The sequence below is a fragment of the Balearica regulorum genome, chromosome Z (genome assembly GCF_011004875.1).
Source record: "Balearica regulorum gibbericeps isolate bBalReg1 chromosome Z, bBalReg1.pri, whole genome shotgun sequence".
In the NCBI taxonomy this organism is placed as follows: Eukaryota; Metazoa; Chordata; class Aves; order Gruiformes; family Gruidae; genus Balearica; species Balearica regulorum.
In genome coordinates, this window is record NC_046220.1 from 75040416 (window position 1) to 75060930 (window position 20515).

The following is a 20515-nucleotide window of genomic DNA, read 5'->3' on the forward strand; positions in this document are numbered from 1 at the left end:
GGATTCTTTTAGCTCTTTTTTTTTTTTTTTTTTTTTTAAAGGGGGTAATTCACTGTTCGTTTAAATCCTCTTTGGAACTAGCACTGCCTGCTGAGCGAGAACAGAAGATAAAAGTGATACAAAGAAAATTCTTAAAAGACTGAAAAAAAAAATCCCGACGTGCCCGAAAATATTAAAAACCTGCACAGAACAACGCCTGCTCCTCGGGGGTCGGAGATTTCAAGCAACTCTTCGAGCGCCAGCCGACCCCCCGCAGCACGGTTACTGACACCCCCCCCCCCCCCCCCAATCGGCCTCCCCCGGCTCGCCGGCAGCCCGAGGTGCGATCGGGCCCTGCCGGTGCTGCCCGGTGGGTCCCGCCGGGTCCCGGCGAGGGTGGGGGAACCCCGCCCGGGCGCCGCCCCGCGAAGGGCTTCCGCGCCTCCCGCCCCGTCGGGCCGCCCCTCGCGGTATCCCCGCACCTCCCGCCCCGTCGGGGCCGCCCCCGCCGCTCCCCGGGACGGGACGGGTCGGGCCGGGCCGGGCGGGCAGCGCGGATACGCGGCAGGCGGCGAGGGAGCGGCGCCGGGCCGGGGGCCGCCCTGCCCCGGGGACGCCGGGCAGGTGTCGGGACGCCGGGTCGCTCCGTCCCCGCCGAGGTGAGTGCGGAGCGCGGCGGCGGCGCGGGGCTGAGCGCCGGGGGAGGGGGGGCGGCGGGCGGCCGGTGCCTGCCCCGCTGGCGGCTTCGCTCCCGCGGGGACGGGGCTGGCCGCCGCCGGCTGGGGACGGAGGGGCTGGGCTGGGCTCTGCGCCCCCGCCCCGCACTGCAGCAGCGGGCCGAGGGGGCTTCATCCCCCGGCGGTCGGTGGAAGTCATCCTCACCGCCACCGGCACCGGGAGGTTTCATTCCCCGGCGGTCGGTGAGGTGCAGCCCCCCACGCCGGCGCCAGCGAGGCTCCATGTCCCGGGAGTCGGTGGGTGCCGCCCCCGTTACCCTGTGTGCTCCATCTCCTGGAGCCGGCAGGGTGCATCTCCCCACCCTGGGGCCTGGGCACTTCATCTTTCCCCAGGGGGTTGGTCGGGTGTAAACCGCCCCCCCTCACACCCCCCCCGCCCCCGGTTGTCAGTGTGGTGCCTGCCCCATGACCCTTGGGGCTCCATCCCCAGGGGGCCACAGGGGTGCATACCCCCCGCAGGGGTCAGTGGGATGCTACCCCATCATTCTGGGGGCTCCATTCCCAGGGAGCTGGTGTGGTGCATCCCCCAGGGACCAGCAGGACTCCATGCCCAGGGGCCAGTGGGGTACATCCCTGTGTAGGTCAATGGGGCAGGTGCCAATAGGGTCCATCCCCCCAGGGTGGGTGAGGTTTCATTCCCCTGGGGGTCAGCAGGGTGCATCCGCTGGTCTAAGGGTGCTTGCAGGTTCTCTGCCCTGACCTTGTTCTGCTGACCCTGGTGTGCCGGTGTGGAGGGCAAAGGGGGGCAAGGGGGCAGCTCCATCACCTGCTGTGGTACTTTGTGTTATCTCCCTGTTCTGTGGATTAGGTCATGTCATGACAGCATGTGTTACTGTCTTGCAGTGCAGCAGGCCCCGGGGTAAGAGCAAGAGGGGTGGTAATCATAAAAACAACCATCCACATGCACCCCCCCGCCCCTTGCCTGTATGCACCAGTCTAATAAAATCAGACAGCATGAAACATCTGGCTGATTTTTTTTTTTCCCCTAATCATCAAAAAGTAGTTCTCTGTGTCATTAAATACTCTTGTCTGCACAAAGCAGGCTGTGATATATGCAGTGTTGTAAGCCCGGGAGCGGTTGTGGACGAGATACGTAAGAGAAAAACATCAAGAGCTGACCTCAAACTCTGAAGTTAACGGTGCTGCCTCTCCAGTGGGTGGCCTGGGGTACTCTCTTAAACCTGTCTCAGTCTGTAACTATCTGACCATTACACTTGGCTGCAGAAAGCTCTGATGCCCCTTTGAAGGTACCATAAAGGTATAAATGGGCTTAATATAGCCCATCCCGTTAACCTCGGTGCTTTCCCTGGTAGCCTTTTAATGAACTGCAACACTCATGAATTTCTCTCAATGGGCTGTCAGATCTTCTCTGCTTCTGTCTGAACAGAGCGCGGTGGGGCTGTGGACGAGGAGACGTCCCCAACCCCAGGCCGCCTTCCCTCCCTCATCCCTGGGGGCTGCGGGAGTTGGTGGGGGATTGGCATAAGGTGTAGGTACGCTCTGGCCAATGCAGTGGCAGCAGGTTGAAGCACCGTCCCCAGCGTCCCCGTGTTAGCCTCCCAATTTTAGCGAAGCCATCAGGGCTTGATCTTCATTTTGCTCCTGGCAAACGTCTGTGCGCAGATCTTGTCGGAGCGCTCAACTGCTTTGAGCAGTTCCTCTGCATTCATTTTAAGGCAAACCGCGATGCCTGTATGCCCTCTGCAACGCTCACTTTCATGTCCAGGATGGACGTCCTTGCAGATATTGTGCTAATCCCTTGAGATGACTCACCAACTTCGCCATTTGTAGAGTGGCTTCTCCCTCACTTGCATGGGTCTTGCACTGGACAAATTATATTCTGGGTAGCCAAAGCTCATAGTGCATGGAAGAATAGCCTGCAATATTACCAAGGTAATAATTTTCTGAAAAACAAAATGCCTGAATGCAAATAGAGTGTTAAAATGTGCCTTTGAAGTCTTTTTTCGTTAAAATTATTCAGTGCTTAGCCTGGAGAAAACCTATTTTTTCACTTTTATAAAACTCACAAACATTCTACAGAAGTGGGATGTGATTTTTTTTTTTTATTGAAAAGAAGAGCTAAAAGTCTTTCATTTTTCATAACATGAGGTCTTTTTTGTGTTCCCTTCACGGGGGATTGCTAGTCTAAAATACTTGGCATGTGAATAGATGTTTGGTCTGGTTTAGCAGCTCCTGAGCTGGCAAAGGCAGCCACTGGCAGGGCTGAGTCCAGCAAGGGACGTGCAGGAGTTCTGGGGCAGAAATCAAGGCTCTGATTCTCTCAGTTGGGATGAACTAGGGAGAGAAGGTCAAAGTCCAAGTGACGTTGTAAAGACTTTCCTGGGAATGCACAGCGTGGCAGCTATCTCGTGTGGCAGGTATCTACTGCAGGGCTTGTTTGGCAATGCTGATGACATCAAACCTCTGTGTTGTAAGGACCAAATTTAAAAGGCGTTGCATGTCTGCGTGATATTTGCCGTGGGTGTCTCGCTAGCTTTTCAGTAGCTTTATGGAATAAAGAAACAGCTCTGGGCAGGAGTCCGGCTGTGTGCAAGACTGCACAGTGTGTGCTGGGAGGTAGGAAGAGGCTTTGATGTAAGGTCCATCTTCCTTAGCTCATCTGCACAAGCGTTGTGAAACGCTTTGTTAAATTCAAGTAAAACTCTTCTCCACTTCCTGCCTTTAAAATCCAAGTAGTGGCATCTGTGAAAAAATAACTTATTTTTTTTGTTACTGTTTTAGCTATAGTTCTTGTGCACAGCACACTTTGACTCTTGAAAGGTCAGTTGAGTTTCCCTAAGTGAAAAGCTGTGGGTTTTATCTGAGTAATATATGAAAAGGTCTTATTATGCAGGCACTTTTCTAAATTGTTTCTGAATGTTATTACTAAAAGTACCTTTTTTTTCTATTTGTGTACTAAATAACATTTCTGAATGTTGTTACTGTCTTCAGTATAGAGCTTGTTCTTTTGCTATGTTAATAGGTGCTCTATGGACCATTCTGACTTTAAATGGGTTCAAACCACTAAGAAAGTCCATTAGACAAATGCAGAATTTAAAAAAAATAAAAATTTTAACTGGGCAATGTTAAGTCAGGAAATGCAGAGGCTGAGGCTCCAACAGCAATATTAACTTGGCTGCAATACACATCCTGTAAGCTCTTTTATGGCGTACATCTCATAATGTAAACAGGAATAAGCATGTAGATTAATGCATGCAGAGAGAGAGTAGAAAAGAGTATTTTTCTGAATTTGACCCCCATGTGACTGCTGGCTCTTGTGTAGAGCCGGGGAAAGCCTGATGCTGCCTTACGCCGTGCTGGGCAGCGCGTCCAGCACCAACTCGGACATACTCGATTGCTGATGGAGTAAAAATAACAGCAGCAAACGAGTAATTCGGGTTTTGTTTCTGTCAAAACAATACCATTTTAATGAACTGCAATTTGTTCCTGAAGGTCTGTGAGTTGTACTATGTATGGTCCTTAAGCGTTCCCTCTTTCGTTATTCCCAACTGGCATGCCTGGCCCTGCTGAGGCTGCTGGGGTTGTAATGAAGTGCCGTGGCTTCGCTTTGGTGAGTCTCAGCTTTCTACTCGAATTACCCACGCATTACAGTAACAGCTCTCCTGGCTAATTTTAACGAGATCATGTAAAAAAGTGATTACATGAATATTGTATTTTAATACAGATCTGCAATGGACCAAGCAGTATTGCTCTTTGTATTATGTTGTCTTAATTAAAAACTGTGATATTAATATATTTCACTAAATTGATAAATTCAGCCTGAAGGCCAAATAGTCTAATCTGACCTTTGCCATGTCACAAGACGTTATATCTCACACAGTTACCACTGTACTGAGCCGGAGATTTGCATGTGATGTGGTGTCACCTAGGGCAGAGTCTGTGGTCCTTCAGCAGCAGCTTCCAGCAAGGGTGGTCCAGGTGAATAAAATTAATTTGTAGTTACTCTCCGGGATAAAAATAATTATCCTTTGCTGTTTAAATAGGGCTCGTAATCTAGTATCAATACACTGATATTGCTGCCTTGCTTTGACATTGTAAAGCCTTGCAAGGGAGACAGGAGCAGCTCTAATTCTGCAATCTAATACTTCTCCTGTTATACCTGCCTAATTGCAATGGCTCCTCTTTGGTGCAGCCTCCCAAAGATACTGCTAGAGCATTGCAGTAAGCCATGCCAATTGTGCTTTAATTTCATTACTGTTTGATTTGGCTGGTGTTTTATTAACTTTCTTTGCAATGTTAGACAGTTTGCAAAGGGGATTAGTACCTGGGTGGGTTATAGCATTTATTGTGTGCGCTTAATCTAAATTCCTCTTGAAATGGAATTGTATTAAATTTATTTGGCAAAACTTTGAAATTACAGTAAGGCTGCTTTTGATAATTGATTTTTTTTTTTTTCCCCAAGTAACTGTGCTTATTAAAGTTATCACCATTCATACAGTTAGAATGGTTCAAATCAAACAGAGCGTCTGGATCCCACTGGGTTTTGGGTTTGGCCGATTTTGCTTCGTGAGAAGTGACAGTAGTCACCGCTTTGGGGTCCCACTACGGTGGACGGCCGGCTGTCCTCTGTCAGCTCTCAGAAATGGAGCAGTACCTGTCTGGATTTGTGCTGGGGCAGTTACCAGAAAGAACAGCATTGAAAAACAAGAAAAGCGCAGAACATGGTCTCTAATGACATTAAAGATTTGTGAAACTTCTGCCATTCTGAAAAAAAAAAAAAGTACCTGTAATTTTAGAGAGTGGAGCCATCCTCCCTGTCTCAGACTGGGAAAAAGACCTATTCAGTGTTACATTTTAATCATATACAACACAAAGACTTTTGCTGTGCTGTTTAAAATCCAGCCTTCTTTCAGCCAGTGTTCTGCTGGGATGTTTTCATCCAAAAGGGACTGCTGAAGCTGATGGGAACAGTCTGAAAAAGCAGCTCTAACCTTCCTTGCTGACACTTCAATAGTGACATCCACTGTGGGAAACTAGGGCACAAATGCATTAACACTTGTCACTGGGAAGAAAATCCTCTCCGTGATGGGGACCAGAAGAGCATGATTCTTAGATTCATGATACAAATTAGTTCATTATTTATTTCAATCAAAGTCTGTAGGTGCTGTTATAATGAAAAATTAAAGCACACTTTGCAGAATACATGCGAGCTGACACTGCGACAACCCCAAAGCCTTCCTGACCTGCGAAACAGAGAAGAGCTTTGATGCTCGCTTCGCTCTTCGCAAAGTCTCAGACAAACAGGCTTTGCCCAGAAGTTTGACAGAGGCAGGACCTATTAAAACAGATGCTAACCCCACTCAGTTCGCTGTTGCCTTCCAGGGAAAACATCCTGCCGTTGTCTCCTGGGTGTTACATACCTGCACAAGAGCAGCCCACCTGCTTGATCTTCTCTAGATAATTTGGAGTTCGCTAGATATCATTTCACCAGTGCCACCATCCCATTGCAAGTTGTCTGTAAGTTCAGCAGTGCTCTCATCTTCTCAGCCTCCAGGACAGACGGGTAAAATACAGCCTGTGCCCCGGTGGAGCAGGGTTTCTCCACGCCTCCAGCTGTGCGCAGATATAACAGCTATATAAATCAGTAATTGTGATCTGGCTGCAGGAAGGGGTTAAAACACTGCTGCTTCTTTCTCTGCTCCCAGAGCAAAGGCGATTGTCCAGTAGCATGGGGTAATTCTAGTTTTAATAGTGAGCTACATATTTTACTGTTTGTGGTAGTCTTGGGATGACCAAGGAGTGATCTGTTTGGATATTTATGTATTTTTCAGTAAAATCAAAGATCAAAAAGAGGCTTCAAAACAATACGGGTTTTGAGAAAGCTTCTGTCCAAAGTCTGTAGCAACACACAAACCTGAAAGTCCTTGCTTACTTAATGCAAGCCTAACACTCTGATGCGAATGGTGCAGCCCTAGCAGCTCCTTGGTGTCTCCTGTGCTGGTGGAGGAGGGTAGAGGGACCCGTGGCAGCCACCTCTGCTCGCCATCGTGCCCGGCTGTCGGCCCATCAGCTTTAATCAGGGCTGGCAGGAGCTCTGATGGCAGCTGACCTCATATTAAAGACTGAAGTCCCTGTCTCATCAGAACTCAGTTACCACCATGATGGATGTCAGATGACAAGTGAGACAGGTATTAAACATTAACCAGCTGTTCAGCTTTAAAATATTAATCCTGGTCTTAAGCTTTTACCTGTTTTACCCAGTGTGCCTGGGTTTCAAGGACCTGAGACTTTTGTGAGCGATGACTACCCATCTCGTGGTCATCTCTATCCTAAATCTGCAGTGCTCATTTCCAGCTTTTGAGCCCTACTCGCAGATATTTCTGCTAGGAACACGCTCACCATGTTTAAATGGGAATATGAACATGTGGGTGGGCTGTCTTCAGGCTAGCTTCCAGTTTGCCTTCCAGGCTCCCAGCAGCATAGATTATATTCCCCTTCCCTTAATAATCTTTCCCATCCTTTAGTCTTCTAATCTTTGCAGCAGAAAAGCAAAGTATCATCTCATCCATACCACTGAGCAACCTTCCTCCATATGGATTGTATTTGGATCCTCCACTTCTTGGGGTGAGGAGCTGAGCAGAGAAATGTCTTCGTTGGTATGATGGGGCTTGGGCTGCAAGATGAAATGTGACACATCCTATTCCAGCAGCAATCCATCTCCCCTCTTGTATGGAGTAACAGACATCCTTCTTTTTCTCCTCTGAATAAAGCTACAAGTATTTCTATACGAGAAATCTGCTCACCCCATAGCTCAGCTGGAAGTAAATAAATGCAACAAACAAATGGGTGGCACCGCTCCAAAATGCGCAGTTATTCCGGCTGGTGTGCTGTCACTGCCGTCAGGTGTGGGTCTGTGGGGAGCTGGGTGTGATGGGCTTGTCTTGGCCCACAGCCGTGTCTTTCAGTCCACATCCACATGCTTGTCAAAGGATTTGAACCTCTATACAGTGAGTAGTTGGAAGTGCAGTGAATCACAGCTCCTGGGTAGCTGGGATGGAAAGGACCCGCTGGGTCACCTAGCCCTCTACTTTGCTTTCAGAAGGATCTTTCCTAATTAGAGCAAGATTTTTGTTTGCAAGATGTCTTGTTTGAGTGGTTTAATAAATTGCCCTCCTCTCTGCGAGAAGTGAAAGTGTATTTACTAATGTGGCTGTAAATGTCTCAGCTGTGGGGTGGTTATTTACTGCACTATTCTAATGCAAATGTTTGTGGTTATGTTTGCATTGATCATACAGACAGTGCACACAAATTTTATTTCTTGTCGTATTTAGGCTTGTTTTTTTTTTTCCTTCCTGTATCTGTTCCACTACTCAATATGTAATAGAAATTGCTTGATATGTAATTGACTGTCACTCAAGTGACATTTTACAATACAGAGCTATATCAATTAAAATATTCTTCCTCCTCCAATCAATTTTTATTCTTGGGGGGTGAGATATTAGTGTTTGTCTGGAGAACAGGGGTACTTTATACATTTATTTACTTTTCTAAGCAAAAGGTGATGGCCTGTAGTTACAACTGCATAAAAGATCATTCCTTGTCAGAGCCATATAACTGTGGTGCTGCCAGCATACATGCAGCTGGAGTGATCTAGTCTGATGGATGTGAAATTACCAGTTGTTCACTGCAAAAGAGGTGACAAATGCCCTTTTGTAACGTGCATCTTTGGGCATGAAGTAGGGAAAAGTTTAGATGTCACAGTTGCGAATTTTCCAGATGAACTATTTCTGGAAGTTTGTTAGTCCTCGACCCCGTATCTCCTACATGGTTCTTTTGTGGATGCGGGCAAGCATCAAAAATGGTAGCTCGACTTGAGAAACACATGGAAACTCTTCCGAATTGATACTTTGTGTTTGGAGTGGTCCTCTAATATGAAACCAACTTTTTGGTGTGTACAGAGACTCTGGAAAAATAGAGTCTATGAGTACTAGATCTTGCCTTAGAATAGCCTGCTTTGTGATTAACAATTGTATCTGTAGTCTTTTAATACCTTCCACAGATGGAATGATAGCTCAGAGGTAATCGCTCTGATGGGATGCAGGAAGCATTACTGGTTGGGAGATATGACATGGCATCTTTTAATGTCTCTCCTCAATGTTTGTTGGGAATAATCCTACCTTGGGGTAGGGATGGCCTTAAATCTAATGGAGCTTAGATTAGATACCAACTGGTTTAGGTACATAATCTATAGTAAGTAATACTATTAGTTTGGATCTTGTAAGCACACAAAGAAATGTAGAAAAAAGTTATGAGACTTTTTGAATTTTAGGTACAATGTGAAGGTTAAGACAGTGGACATTATTTTAGCTACTTGCAATGATACAGCCATGGTCTCATACTCATAGGGCTATGCCTGGATCCATTGATTTCTGTTGCGTGTGGGAGGGAGAGTGCTGCAGCTGTGTCCTAAAAACTACAGTAAGCTGCTAAGACCAATTGCATTACTGTTTTTTTTAATGGTTAGTTGAAACATTAACTCACTGAAGGCTGGAAACACAACGGAAATTACTGTTAGTCTGTCAAAACTGAACTCTAGCTTTTCTATTTAAGACCTAATATTTGCATTAAAAACACCTCGTTTCATTTTGGTCCGCAATTGCCTGGAGTTTGCCTGGCTGCAAGGACCGCAGAAAGTGGTTGGTACATCAAGTCCATTGTGTACGCTCTGAGTGTCAGTGCTTGTGTAGGTTAAGTGTCAACATCCCTTATTTGTGGAAAAAAAATGATCCACTGGGGCCCATTTCTGCTTGAGCCAGAGCAAACCTGAAACAAAAACCCATGGCTTTTACAGTCATCTTTTTCTTTCAGCTCCCACTTCTATTTATTTTATGAAGCTGCTGGCACTGCAGGGACAGTTTGGTCTTCCTCTGCCGCAGACGGAAACTTTCTGTTTGCTGGGAGGTGCAGCTGCAACCTGTATTTGGCAGTTTATATTGAAAAGCAAACTGCAATTCCAATTGAAATGAACACTTTTTTTTCTTAAATAAGAACTTGTTTAAATGGAATCAGGTTAAAAACCAACCGAGAGTCTTTATGGAAGAGCTTCCAGTTTATACACAGCCTGGCAGGGATGTGAACAAGCTTGCCAGCGTTTGGGAAAGGTGACCCTTCACAACGGCGTCCTTGTCTCCTTCCCGAAGCTGCCCTGGAAAGAGCAGGTTCTCAGTTCCCTTTAAATCTGGCCAAATTTTAAAGTGAGGGTGGGAAAAGCAGTCTAGCTTGTGTTGATACAAAGTGAATGTAGATTTTTCCGAGACCTGTTTGTTTCTATGAAGAATGTGTAGGGATAGTCTGATCTGGTGTGTTGGGAAAGGCTTATAAAAGCATTCAGGACAATAAGCAGCTGCTTCTTCTGGCTGCTGGCATGCTTTCTTCTGACTACCTGGTGGGTCAGGTATAAGCTGCTGCTTAGTCTGGGTCACCATCTGAAGTGATGTCCTAGCAGACTTGTGTGTCCATGGGTGATGGGCACAAGCCTGGAAAAACAAACTCTCTACCTGTGCTAGCAGTCCTCTTGCTATGCAGTGCTGTGCATTGCAGGAGTCCAAATTGCTATCCAAAAGATTAGTTTAAAGGTGGTCTCAGGAGCTCTACCTGCCTCTTACTTTTCCTGATCACTTTGGTATTTGTAATCCCTCCCTTACTCTCCTGTTGCTATGAAGAAAAGCAAAACAGGCAGGAGACACCAATTACGTGTTTGAGAAACAATGAAAGTTTATGGTATTGGAAATGCTGCCAAAACATGAAAAGGAAAGGGAAAGGATGAATCTGGGGGAAAAAAATTACATATATTCCGTTTCTTACATTGTGTGTATCAGTAACGGATGGAAAATAATTTCAGACAAAGCTGTGAATTTTGTTTCTCCTTATAAAAACACTAATTTTTTTAAAGCTTTCCTTTCAGTATTATGGCCAACCTCATTTCACAGCTAGATATATTCATCTCAATTAAATGCAAGGGACAAAATCTACACAAAACAACTGCTTAACATTATAAGCAGCTTGCATAAACATGAATTATTAAGGTCACAAAAGCTCCCAGAAACCAGCAGAAATGAGTGCACAGTTGCATTTCTTTTTTCAATACATGCATTAATAAGGGGCTTAGTGCCCAGTCTGTTTCATCCCCCCCCCCGCCTCCATCAGATTTTGCTTTCATCAAGCGAAGGGGGAAAGTGTCACTTCCCTCTCTCTCTCCCTCCCCCCTTTTCTTTGGCTGAAGCACAGAAAGGTGCCAGACTTCATCCTACACAAGTCCATCATTCATAGCCGTGATATCCTAAAATGCTCAGGCGGGTTGTGTTGGGGGGTGTCACAACAGCGACGCACCCTCCAAAACAGCCAGGGGTTTCATTTCATGCCTGCCTGGACTGCCTGCATGCCTGCTGGGACAGGAGCAGGAGACTGAAGTCACATTGCCAGGAGCTAAAGCGTAGTCACGTTCACGTATTTGGGCAGTGCAGGGAGGGCAAGGTGCTCGCAGGAGGAGCATGGAAGAGGAGAAGACAATGGAGGGGATGTGGGAGTAGCTAGAGGTCCCGTCCTCCCTCTGGAAGTGCCACACACCCCAGTTTGTGTAGGTGTGGACATCATGTCTGCTGATTGTCCCCTCCGCATGGTGTGGGCATAGGCAGCATGTGGTGGCCGTGGTGCCCCTGGGCATCGGAGCTGCAGGAGCGTTTGGAGGGAGCTCCTCACCAGCCCTTTCCAGCACAGGAAAGAATTGCAGGGGCTTGACTGGGAAATGGGACACGTGAGCTGCTGTGAGTGGGGGACTGAGCCCTGCTTGTATGCAAAGTCAAAGCGCGTGTAAATGTATGTCAAGGTCAACACTGGGAGAGGTATTTGCAGCAAGGGGTTGGAGAAAAAAACCAAACAACCAGGAATAGATCAATGTTAATTTTTATAGTTTATTATTTCAGTTGTGGTGCTGGCTGGAGTGGAAGCAAGTCAGACTAACTGTGAGGAGGGAAGAAGCTGCAGTGACTGCGGTGGGAGAGGAGGAGAACCACGGTGGCGGGTGCTGGTGGTGAGGGTGGTGGCGGAAGGCGGAGTGTCAGTGAGCTTATGCAGGAAGAAGCAGCTCTCAGATGAGAGCACTCATCCATGGAAGCCTATGTTTGGGAGAAAGGATGTATTCGGAGATGTCCTAAGATGTCAAAAATATTAAGAGGCAGGAAATGAACTTGTATATAAGGGGCCTGAGTCTTGGGATCCTGGAGATAGCAAATGACTTGAGATTTTCTTGTCTGGTTTCTACTGTAAGTTAAGCCCCTGAGGCAGACACCTCTCTCTGTTTGTCACGACTCAGTGGGGAGAAGATGGGGACGAAGGCCAATGTTTGCTACTGTCCTGTCTGGGGTCAGGGCATCTGCAGAAGAAACTCAGATATCCAGGAGGTGGATTACTGAGCCCCAGAAAGACAAAATCGGTATTTTTTGGCCTTGCTGGGTTTTAGTGATTCCACTTTTGCTTCGTGCCCTAATGAAATATAACACAAATGTCAAGACATCAAATGTGGTCTTTTAAAAATCTTCCTAGGTACTGCACCTGTTCTTTATCTACAAGGAGTCTAATTTCTACAGCTGCTAGAGAAACTGTTCAAGGAGAGAAAAATGTTAAAGCTATTATTCAAATGTTTTTGGTATGGGGCTGGTACGTAGTTTTAACTTACCAAACAGCAAAAAGCTTTTTGGAGATGACTTTGGAGGGAGGAGCTGCCTACACCATGCTGTGAGGTAGGACACAAAGGCCACGGTGCAAACATTTACCTCGTAGGATAATGCTTATGGGGGCAGTCTCGTTAAACAGCAAGAAAAATGATTGTTCCATGCTTTATTCAGAAATGATTTCAGAAAAATAACTAGTCAGAGGCTGCTTTTGCTATATAAGAAAAAAAACCTCTTAAGCAACAAAGGGCCTTTAAAACAAGCAAAGACTTGACATATTTGTTAACACGCAGGGTAGCAGTGCATTAATTTTAAGGCATGCTTTTTAATGTTTTTGTTTTTTTTTTTTAAATTAAATGAGGACACTAATTAAAATTAATCCATTTATAAATCTTTCCACATCCAATTTTAAAGCGTAAATAAAACATTTGCCTTGTCTGTCTCTTTTCTCATCATGGGACAATACAGACCATGTAACCTTTAACTCTTTAAGGTAATGAGCAGAGAAAGCTGTCTTAAATGATTTACTCAAAGACATAAAAATTGGTTGCACAGTGGAGATGGCTTTTAAAGAGTGGGGAAGATGGCAGCAGGAACGTTGGGAGTGCCTCAAAATGGTTTTTAATGCTTGCCTTTGGGAGCAAGACTTAAATGAATTCATCTCTGTGTATTTTATAATGCAAACTATCACCCTGAGAAAAGCACATCAAGGAAGGCAGCCAACAGACAGCTCGTTTTCATGAGAGGGGTGGGAATGGAAGGCAGGGAGGCAGCCAGGGTGAGAAACTGCTCAGGTTTGCAGCTCCCAATCCCAGGAAGGATTTGCACTGGTGGGGTTGGGAAATGAGAGGGGTGGCCAAGTGGATCAGATAGACCACTCCACAAAGATGCCATACTCGAATTTCTACGATTCAAAAAAAAAAAAAAAGGGGCTTATGGCAAAGAAACTCTTTGAAGTTTTAATTCTGTGACACTTGAGACTGCAGTGTTGTTGATGCTGAAGATACTATTCTGTGTCTTGTTGAAAAAGAAAGCTAAACGCGACCTTGGGTCTGCGATTGTTGGTACCTCCTCAATGTATGTTAATTAGTAAAGACCGTGAGAAAACTAGTACAGCTGCTGAGGGAACTATATATTCTAATTTTTTAATGTGTTCCAGATATTATCAATTGTGCCTGCAGATCTTTTGTGCAGTTGTGGCTGTGTGGATGTTGCCAGTGTCTGTGCAGTCATGCACCACATGCACACGCACGTGCACTTGCACATGTAGTGGTGGCAAAGCTGTTTAAAAAATAAAACAAAACAAACCCCAAACAACCAATAAAACCCCTACAGAAGATATTTTAAACTGTAACATAAGCTGTGTGTCTCTGCTCCATCTCAGGCCACACAGATGGGAAGAGATAGCACAGGGCAGGTCTGTTGTGTGTGAGGATGCTCCCCTCTGCTTTCATATGCAGATTTTTAATAAGAAAAGTATGCATCTCTGCTTCTTGTCACTCCTATCCCTGGGATGTTTTGCATCCCTTGCTGTCTTCTATCAGTTTCCTGCTCTTTGGTCGTGATGTCTGTTCTTTATAAACCTTCCAGCCTGATTCTGCCCATCACTGACCCTACCCCGGCTCCCAGCCCTCTTTGCCAGGACTAAAGCTCACCAGCTGCAGACAAAGTGAAGGTAGAAGGAGAAGAATTTCAAATCCCCAGAGCAAAACGTGCAAACCAAAGTTGTCCTGGCTTGGGAAGGAGCAGCTTGTGTCCTGCAGACACAAATAGGCAAGGAATTTCCGTTTGGTGAATTAGCAGCTTGTGAGTTTTGATAGTTGTTTCCAGCAGTGTTTGTACTCTAAATAGTTATCCATAGCGAGTAGGCGCATTGTTCCACCTTTCCCAGAGAAGTCATGCCCAGGTAGGACATTTGAGCCCTCTTCCCCCCAACAAGGATAAGGGGATTTAGCTTTGTGATAGCAAGTTTGCGACTCTTAAACCCATTTGCTAGGACCTACTGTTTTAAGCTGTGCTTCAGGTAATCGATCTCGTTTGGAAGGCATAAAGAGACAAATGTTGCAATTGTTAAGGCTTTATTGGGTGTCTGCTCAGGGTCTTTCTTCTCCCCGGTGCAGCCATGGGAGGAGCGGGAGTGCAGGAGGACACGGCAAGGGACTCACCCTCCACCTCACCAGCAAATGAGAGGATTTCTCACTGCAGAAGGCAACTTCTGCATGGGGCATGGGGGTTTTGTCCTGTGTGCTCTGTTTTCTGTTTTAAAGTGCTGTGCAAAATGACTTCTTTGCTTCCAACTACAGATTCAGAACTGCTAACCACCCACCGTACAGCTGCTAATGCGCAGATTATCTCCACAGCCAACAGCTTTCAGTAATCAAACAGAGATAATTTTACCTCTGTGACACAACAAATAAACACCAGAAACAGGAAAAATCCTCTTGCCCACACAATCCTACCCAGGTTTTCAAGGACAGGGTGAAGGGTTTCATCAAAACCAGTGGCAGTGACAAGGTCACCAGGCTTGTCCCGTCTTGGGTCGATGTTGAGATGCAGCTGTGCAATGGTGTGGGGTGCTCGTCTGTAGTCTGACGAGACCATCTCTTGCTGCTGCTGCAGAAGACATTAAATAAATAGAGCATACACTGAAAGTTGTGTATGCAGTCCTGCTTTTACAGGAAAAGTTGTGGCTTGGAATGGCTTTCATTAATGACTTCAGCCTTTAACTTTCTGTTCTTCTGAAGAACAGACATTTCTTACAGCTATCAGTGTTTTAGTACTATTAAGAATATACAACTGTTACATATCTTAACATCGCATCTGTGGCTTCCTTCTCACTGACCGATTTCCACCAATGTCAAGAAAGAAAAAAATTCTAGCCTGAAAGTTGTGTCAGAAAACATATCTTTTTTACACTTTAAAAGTCTGATTCTTTTTGCTTCTATTTTCCAGGACAGCTGATAATGAGTATTTTATTCAAAATGAAGTCTCAGCTTTTTTTTTTTGTTTTGTTAGTAAATTCTAGCTGCTCAGAGCTTCTCTCATTTTCCCTGCCCTTTTCCCCTTTGTTCTAGGAAACTAATTTCCTTATTCTTGCTATTAAGGATACTTAGCATGTTGTCATTGGGAAGCAGCACTCATTTCTTCATGGAAAAAAGCTGCTTAATGTTTCATGTGTTACAGTGAATAATTAAATGAAGAAAAATATCTAAGCCCACAAAACTAGCTGGCAGCTGAAAGGAAGAAAGCATTTGCAGTCTGCTGGGGAAAAGTGACACTCCTGGCCTGGTGTCTTAAACCACAAGGGTAAGGTTTAAAAATGAATATGTCTGGCATGACATTCAAAAAAATCTGGATTTTTCAACTTTCCATGCATTTATAACATTAATCTTTAATTGTCATATTCTTGAGCTACTGGCTGCGAGAACAGAGCTGAAATTGATGGGGCTAAGGAAAACCAGGCTGGTAAGTGGAATGAAGTGTCTGCAGGGACCATGACCTTGTGAACTGCCAGGGATGGAAAGGCTGTCAGCACTCAGGCAGGCAGGGAGCTTGGCAACCTGATAGCGTATGGCACTAGCGGTCTTCATGTAGGATGCCTAAATAAGGGGTTTTATTGGCCTTTATAGTTCTTTTGACCCTTTCTAGGCTGCTACAGTCATTGCCTCTTTTCTTTTGATTTTATAACAAATCTTAAAACACAACTGCTAGGCTCTGCGGAGATGGGATGATAAACTGGAGAGATCGGACTTCTGTGCCAGGAGTTGGGAGAGGGGTGACTGCTTCCAAGATGATCTAAGTAGGCCATGGATTTTTTTCTTTTTAAATAAATCCAGAACTGAGCTGTAATTTTGCTGTGACCTTTGCTATTTTACAAAATGAGATTAGACACCTGCATCCTCATGGCAGAGGGAGCATCATTCTAACAGTAACTCAGGGCCCAGTCACAAATAGGAGTGTGGGTTGCGTGTTTGGTTTTTTCCTTCCCTCCCCTTCCCCCCATCTAGTTTTTCCCTTGACTGCTCATATAATCTCAAACTGATAACGTGTTTTAGCAGAATTTGCTGAGACCAGAGACAGATCAAGGCTCGTGCAGAGCAATAGCTCCCTGTGCCCCCGCACATCCCTTTGAATTTGGTTAGTGTTAGTCCCATCAGCTGGGATAGGAGCTTTTGCGTTCTCCTTTTTCTGTGTCTGTGCCCTGAGATGTATAGGCTGGATCGAATAATTTGTGTCCACATCTTTCCACTGCTTTTTGCTTTTCTCTCTCTGCGTGTGCTCTGCAGCTCTGGCTGCAGTGAGGACACAGTGAGCAGGACTGCGGTGATGCCCTGTACCACCATGAGACTTGCTGATACGAATCTGGTTTGCTTGATACACATCACAGTGTCCGCTCTCATAACCAGAGGACATCTCACAGCCCTACAGCTTTCACGTGCTTCACTGCTCTGCCAGCACAACTCCAGCCTGACCTCCGCTCAGAGAGAGAGATTAGGTCCAACTTGTCTTGTAGCAAAGCGGGGTGAGATTAGGGAGCTGTTGCAGCATCCCAGAGAGTATTCAAAACAAGGAGAAAGGGGATTTTTTTTGTTCCAGTAAGACTGTCACAAATTCTTGTTGAGGGTTGGGCTGCATCAACGTGTTAACTCTTCTGCTGGCCGATCTGCGTGCTGCTGCAGTAGCGGCTGTTCAGATCATGTCTGGCAACTCTTACTGAAACTGGCAGAATCTGCACCAAAGGGCTTGCAGTTGATAAGACAGATACAGAAAAGACTAGAAATGGTTTGAGAGGAAATGTGGATTTTAATTACTGCCTCTTGCACTCATCTGTGGTAGCTCACAGTTTGTGATCGGCTATATGGCAGAAAGGACAGTGGAATTTTAAATGTGCTGCTTAGATAAATGAATTAGACTTATGCTGTAGATTTGATTCAGCAAAGAACATAGCCACACATGCAGTTTGAATCACATAAATACTACTGCTGAAATTAGTGACACTCTTCCTGCAGTTCATTTAAGATGCGTGGTTGCAGTGTGACCCAATTCCCGTTGAAATAGGTGGAAAAATTTCCCACTTTTCTGATAAACTCAGATCCAGTCCTAAATCCAGTTAACCCGTCGGGCTCCTGCACTGCTGTCTGCTTATTATGGTACCATGTTCTAAGAGCAGTACCAATACTGGCATGCACCACACAAACCAAAATGCTTCCCATGTGGTGTACTGAAGGAGGAGCCTCCTGGGCCCCAAATGCTCTGCAGTTTATCTTCTGATGCCGCTCTGTGTTACCGCCTGATTACTCCCCTGCCTCGACCACTCTTGATTTTATTTTGGAGAAACTGCATTTTCTCTGTGCATGAGTAACAGGTAAGTGGAATGACTGCACTTGAGAGCTCTGGTGTTGGTAAGAGGGCAATGGCAGCCAGACCTGGAAATCCAGTAGCCCTGGTACCAGTGACCTGAGGATTAAACCCTTCTCACGGAAACATGAGCCCAGACTGCCACATTGCCTGTGATAAACTTTAAAGAACTGGGAATAAAACCATGCATGCATCTATTTCTTTTGCAGCAACTTTTTAGCTGTAGACTCTTAAATTGCTGCAGCAGTGAATGGAGAGCCCCCACAAGAGACCTGGCAGCGCTCAGCCGTGCTCCGTGATCCCATTCTTGGGTTTTTGTTTGTTTGTCGTCTGGATTAAAGGGATTAAAGACTTAACCTTTGTACAGCCTTTCAAATAATAGCATGTTTGTGCTCATACTGCACGTCAGGGAAACATTTTTCCACCCCCCTCCTGATTTTCACGATATAAGTAAAAATCTGAGAGCAGACAGGCTTATGCAAAGTCAGGTCTTGTGCATTAAACCCCTGTACGTTTAGTGCAGTGGCCCTGCTCTTCTCCGTCCGGTGATGCTGCGGGGACCAGGGCAGGGTACCCGCTTCAGCCACCCAGCCCGAGCGCTGGGGGCAGTCTGTGCCGATGGGGGGGCTGCAGTCTGAGCTCACAGCTCCTCATCCACTCACCGTGCCTCTGGGATTTGTTTTTTGTAATCAGAAATAAAATTCATGCTGCCAGACGGGACCCTGCTGCATGTCAGTCTCTTGCACATCAGCTGGCTGTGGCAGTTCTTCAGCTCCTGCTCTGGAGTCATTTTTTTAAAATAGGTTTTAGAGATTTGCCATTTGCAGTGTAGCGCTTTGAGTGAGTGACAGTGGCTTTTTTCCCTTTTTCTTTTGGGATTATTCCAACAGTAACTAAAGTTTTCAAAAGCAATCCAAGTGATTTAACAAAATTGTTGTCACCTGAAAAAAAAAAAAAGACTAAAATCATATTGGCTTTAAGAGGAACTCAACAGCTGTTTTGAGCTTGAACATTTTATCTCATTCCTGTGCATATTCCCAACATGATTAAGGGAAGACCCAAGGCCACCTTTGGGACCAGGCGGTCCCACCTGCAGATATGCCGTCTACAAGCATGGCCAGGACTCGCTGTCCTCAGCAATCACGGTGCCATGCCTGCAGGGTCTGGGGGATACCCCAGAGACAGCCCCGTGGGCAGAGGGGTGTGGGTGGCCCAGGCGTGAAGACCTCATCCTTGGAGCTGCTTCCCTCAAAATACCGCCGAGCCAAGAGACACTGTATATGGGGATGGCATTTCTTGGGGATGGGATTTCTTGGGATTGAAGTGTGTGGGGAAAAATCTCCCCTCTGGCAGCTCACTCTCTCGCAGGAAAGATGACCCCACTGTTTGCCAGCATGGGTCAAAGCAGTCCAGCAAGGGATGCACAGTTTTGTGAGTGCTGGTTTCGGACAGCCACAACTGCCATAGGATTCCAGCAGATGAAACTGTCAGCATTGGGCTCTGCAAACAGTTGGTTAAATAAAATAATAAATCCTTTTGACTCTTTCTGTTCACAACTGACTGGATGTAACAGAGATGATATGACTTTATCATCTGGATTAGATAACAGCTTTACCATCTGGACTGTCATCACATTCAGTAACTGTTGCGCCCTCCATCAAAGCACAGTTCTTTTCTAGATAGAACAGCCAAAGTAAATAGTAATTAAAAGGCTACAATACATAGAAAACCCATGGATTTACAAATGTAAAACCAAGAGGCTGTACAATCCAGCCATGGTCAGGACCTGAGTGAAAACTGCTTTCCCTCCAAAGGCAGCACATGCAGTGTCAGCCTCTAATAAAGGTTGTTACCATCAAGGATTTTCTTCTAGGGAAATAGATTTTTTTAAAAAACTGTCTGAATATTGCCTAAAAATGTACCTTAAAGAGAATACTTAATCAAAGTGATGTAATGACAGGAGTATTTACTTTTCTACTTGATCCTGGAACTGATAAGTCACAGATAGTTAACCACTGTCTGCATTTTAGAAAGGATTTTATCTTGGAAGAAATTTGCCCTACCCTTCCTAAAGTTAGAAGACGCGAGTGCCCTTGTGTCTCCTCTCCACCAAAGGGAATACAGACTGAGCTTGAGCAATGTATGTTAAATTTGCCAACAGTTCTCCACTGCAATAAATACCTCTTGCAACATAACACTGAAATCTGTCGATTGCAAGCCTGTGCTTTCTAGACTATAATATACACCCACTCCACCAAATGCCCATAAGGAAACTGTAAGTGAAATTAAGCCACTATATATGAGAGTGAACTTGCACAGACAGTTGATTTAGGACACAAGCACCTCACTCTGGCTCTTGACTGTACAATTTTCTGAAGTAATTCACAGCAATTACATGATAGTCAAACAAGTTGGGTTGGACATTAGGCTATGCAGGGGGTAACATGAAGAAATAGATTGAAATATGGTGACAAATTTGAAACTTTATCTTTAGAAACTCTGTGTGGCATTTCTGAGAGCTCTGCTTGACCTACAACTGCTGGATAAAGGCAGTAAAAGAGATGTAAAGGCACTTGAAGTGAATTAATTTAAAAAGTCTAAGTGAATATTAATAGAACCTGCTATATTCAACAATTTACAAGTGTGTCTGGCATTTATAGATGAACTCTACTGTTTGTTACATATTACATTAAAGAAGAATCCTGAACCAACATATCAAAATGTCAAACTAACACAGCATTTTTCTTTGAT

The 20515-nt window shown here is 45.4% G+C and overlaps 1 protein-coding gene across 3 annotated transcripts in view; it reads left to right on the forward strand.

The window, feature by feature from the left end:
* Nucleotides 1–451: 451 nt before the first annotated feature.
* The window catches only part of PDZD2 (PDZ domain containing 2), a 208326-nt gene continuing 188262 nt past the window's right edge, over nt 452–20515 (forward strand). For all 3 annotated transcript variants that reach the window (XM_075739930.1, XM_075739931.1, XM_075739932.1), the window contains exon 1: nt 452–638. The gene's annotated coding sequence lies outside the window, so the exon portion shown is untranslated. The remainder of the gene's footprint in view (nt 639–20515) is intronic.